The sequence below is a fragment of the Mesoplodon mirus genome (assembly GCF_964341445.2).
Source record: "Mesoplodon mirus genome assembly, chromosome: 3".
Classification (NCBI taxonomy): Eukaryota; Metazoa; Chordata; class Mammalia; order Artiodactyla; family Ziphiidae; genus Mesoplodon; species Mesoplodon mirus.
The window spans coordinates 33,646,240-33,650,505 of record NC_138978.1 but is presented as its reverse complement, the minus strand read 5'-3'; positions in this window follow the sequence as shown (position 1 = coordinate 33,650,505).

Genomic DNA, 4,266 nt, shown 5'->3' with positions numbered 1-4,266 from the left:
CTCTCAACCACTGCGCCACCAGGGAAGCCCCCTGGGCCCTTTCCTTTGAGATGCAGCCCCTGGGATCTGAGATCAAAATGCCTGGAGCCCAAATTTCTGGGCCACCATTGTCCATCCTGAGCCTGTGGTCTGACCTCCTCCCATACTCAGCCTCTCGATGGCCTAGGCTGGAGACCCAAGCTCAGAGGGTCCACCCCTTCCCACCTCTCCTTCCCTGGAATTCCTGGGGACTGCATCTGGCTCCTGTCAGAATGAGGCCTCTGGGCCTCTGTTCCCTGGGCAGTGCTCAGGACCGTGTGTCTGCAGCTGTGGCAGATGTGGGCCTGGGATGAAGCCATCATGAGGGGTGAGGGTGAGGCCTGCCAGGACACCCCATGGCCAGTACCCCTCTCCAAGTCCCTGTCTGCCTCCTCCGGCCCAGCTGTAATTTTCTTATCAGATGCTTCAAAGTGACACATCTGGGCACAGGAACGACAGTGTGTCTCCCTTTGGAAAGCTGAAGTCCAGGAGGACACCTTGTGTGCATTGTGGGGGAGCACAGAGTCCAGGCCCAAGGAGCTCAGGGCCAGGGGCCCAGGGTACCAGCATGTCTGACGGTTGCTCAGGCCTGGCTGATGGTCCTCAGCCCCATGTCTGGCCAACTGTCAGCCTGTTTCCAAATTAAAAATGCTTATTCCTTAGGGTGCCAGGTTTCCGACCCCAGAACAAACACCAAGCCCACTACACAGGTAGGAAAACTGAGGCCTGTGGCTGCTAGGAGGGGCCAGGCGCAGTTCTCTCTTTCCATCTTCCTGGGGCAGGGGAAGGGAGGCTGGTCTGTCTGTGCTTCCACCCACCCATCTTCAAGCCACTCTCAACCCCCAACCCCCCCCCAAATGCTCCCTGGAGCTGGTCCCCAGCGACCCCCTTCCAGGGAATGTGATGAAAGCCCTATTTATTATACTTCAGCTCGGACAGTTGTTTCAGATGTTTCCAATTCGTTAGCCTGCTCACACATCTGTTCCTGGTTGAAGTCAGAGACTAAAAAGCAAAAAGGAAAACTCGATGTGTTTCACACACCCTCACTCAAATGCACATGGACTGGCACACACACCCCTCCCTCCCAGAGACCCTCACAATCCATCCTCGCCACGCTCACATCCCACTTACTTTCACTCCACATGCTCGTGCTTGCTCAGCTTCCACAGATGTGCTCACACCCAACACACCCAGTTGACACACACACCCTAGCATGCACGCTCATGCCCACGCGCCCCCTGCACCTGTCCCCTCATAGCTCCCCTCCGCGGGTCCTCCACTATCTGAACACCTGACAGGTTGCGGGTGAGCCTCACAACCCCCCGGTGGGGTGGAGGAGTTGCCCGGATCAAGTCTTGGCTTCCGGTCTAGACGCTGACCCTCTGAGCCCAGGGACCATGCCCGTCCTCTGAGCCTCAGTTCCCTTGTTTACAGAAGGATGTTGTCTCCTTCCTTACCTCAGGGGGCTATCATGCTGGTTCAAATCTTGCACGTGAGCACCTGGCCTGATGCCTGGCAGCGAGCTGGTGCTCCCGGTCTAGAATGCAGATCATTGTAACTGCCGCTGCTTCCACCTTCCCTTACGCACACGCGCACCCCCACACACTTTTGCTCCTATGCTGAATACACAGGCATGGGGTGGGATTGAAAGATCTCTAGGGTCCCTGAGAACCTTGAGGTCCTGCAATTCTTGACACCTGCCCCCCAAATGTATACAGCTGGACGTGGCTGCGTGCTCAGCAACCCAGGCCAACACACACACACGTGCAGGCGTAAACAAAGGCATGTGCACTCAGAACAAAAACCTTCCCATACACAATCCTTAACACACCCACACTTCCCTACACATTCACACGCACCCCTGCCACCGCCGTGGCGCACACTTGCACTCCCTTCTCAGCTGATTCACACACTCACAGCCAGCTACACACGGAATGCCTGGGGGAGGGGATGGGGATCAGCCGGGTAGGGGTGGTCTGGGTTCCTAGGGCCTAGGGCTGGACATCCGGCTTGGAGCTGAAGGAAGAAGTCACCTCTCCTGCTCTTAGGCAGGCTGGGAGCACTATTGAAGTGGGGAGGGGAGGACAGCCCCACCCAACTCTGGGGGCCCGGAGCGGGGAGGGCAGGGCGATGATACACGCCTCTCTAATGCCTGGCAGTGCTCACCCCTGTCACCCCACCTCTGGAGAAACTCTCAAGCAGCTCCAGGGAAAAGGGAGGCTGGGAGGGGGGCACAAATGAGTAGGGTGAAAGGTCAGGGTGATGACTTCTCTGCCCAGATGGTCCACTGATTGGCACCTCCTGTTCACCAACCCCAGCCCCCAGGTCTGGGCCATGAACTTGGAAACAAGAGCCCCCCTCTCTCTCTCTGCCCTCCCATCTACCCCTGTTCCTGCCAACCACAGGTGGCTTCCATCACGGCTCAGCCAGACCAGCCCAGGGCCGCTCCAGCCTGGGGTGCTCCGGGCAGGCTTAGCCCAGCCCTCCATCAGCTCCCCTGAGCCCCGGGTAGGGTGGGCCTGGCGGTGGACTGCTGTGGGATAGAGGAGCCCTGACCACCAGAGAGCAAGCAGAGGGGGTCTCCAAGGCCCACCATGCCTCGCTCCACGTCCCCCAGGCTGACCCTCCAGCTGTCTGTGAGTCACGGCCCTTTTGCTCCTTCAACCCAGACCCCAGAGCAGGTGGGAGGAGAGGTTTTCCTTGTTAGACCCCGATGAGCTCAGAGCAGCCAGCTCAGCACGTGTGTGTGTTGGGGGGTCTGAGTCAGAGTCCATCTGCCAGGGGCCCCCCAGCTCCCCTCCCTTCCCTGCCCAAGCTTTAGGGCCACCTCCTTCTTCTCTCCTCTGTTCTTGGAATCAGAACAGACCCGAGTTCAGATCCTCTCAGCCGCTGACTTGTGCTGTGACTGGGGACAAAGCATTTAACTTCCCCAAGCTTTGCTTTGCTTTGCTCCCCTGCAAAATGGGCAAATGATAGGCTTTGTGGTGAGGACCCATTGAGATCATGGTCACCAAAGGGCCTGGCCCTCCGTAGGTGCTCAGTGAGAGCTTGCTGACTCCATCCTGAAGCCAGGTGACCTGTCCCGACTCTGCACCCTTGGGAATTTCTTCTTTCAGCAGACACTCCCATTTGGGCCTCCACTGCAGTAGGAGGGGGTCTGCCTGGATGAGGAAGGGCCGCATCTCTCCCCAAGCGCCTCCCCTGGCTCTTCCCGTCTTCCTGTCAGTCCCCCGAATCTGAAGGACCATAGGCCCCTGGGGAAGGAGGGGTGCTGCTGGGTGGGAGGTGGTGCTGCTGATGCTTGGAGCTGCCCAGTGCCCTCTGAAATGGATCTCTCCTCCCAGCCACAGGGTGGGCAGGCAGGACATAGCCCTCCTTCCCCTCCCCATCCCGAGGCCAAGGGCAGCACGTGCTACCGCTATGCTTTTAACTATTGCACATCTGCAGGGTTTGCATCTGTGCGTCCACCCTCTTCCTACCCTTGAAGAAGGCTGCTGCGGGTACTTGAGCTGGAGTCAAAAACTGCAGAGGGAGGAGAGTGGGCCAGTAGAGGGGCTCCTGCCATGCTCCTCATCTGGGAAATAACATCAGGTGGGAGGAGAGGGTAAGAAGTAAATATTTATTGAGTACCTACTGTGTGCCAGGCCTTGCCCCAGAGCAATGCGCGTGTTAGTCTGCATGTACCAGAACGTAATTCCATGAGGGCAGAGATTTTTCTGTTTTGTTCAGTGTTATAACCCCAGTGTCTAGCACAGTGCCTGGTAGGTGGTAGGCACTCAGTAAATATACACTGAATGAACGAGTTTGTACCTGTCATTCTCTCATAACTCTATGAGGGAGGTGCAGTTATTATCTCCATGTTACATTGTCTTTACTGGAGGCTCAGAGAGGGTAAGTGACTTGCTCAAGGTCACACAGCCAGGTAAATAGAAGAACTGGCCTGTCTGGCTGTCAAAGCCCTTGCTCTGTCCACTTCACTCATGAGCAGGCCCAGATGACCACGGTTACTCTGTGTGCACAGGTGCCCCGGCATGGGGCTCATTGCCCCTACAGTCTCATAAACATACATAGATGTTCTTGTGTGTTCTGGTGCCTCAGGGTACCTATGAGGACTCCCATGTTTGCTCTGCACTCAGAAACCGGCCCCTCCACCAGCCCCAGCATCAGTGTACCTGGACACCCACTGAATATGGACTGGACACGGGATGCAAGATGCAAGACACAGGACAGGGCACCCAGGCCTCTCTG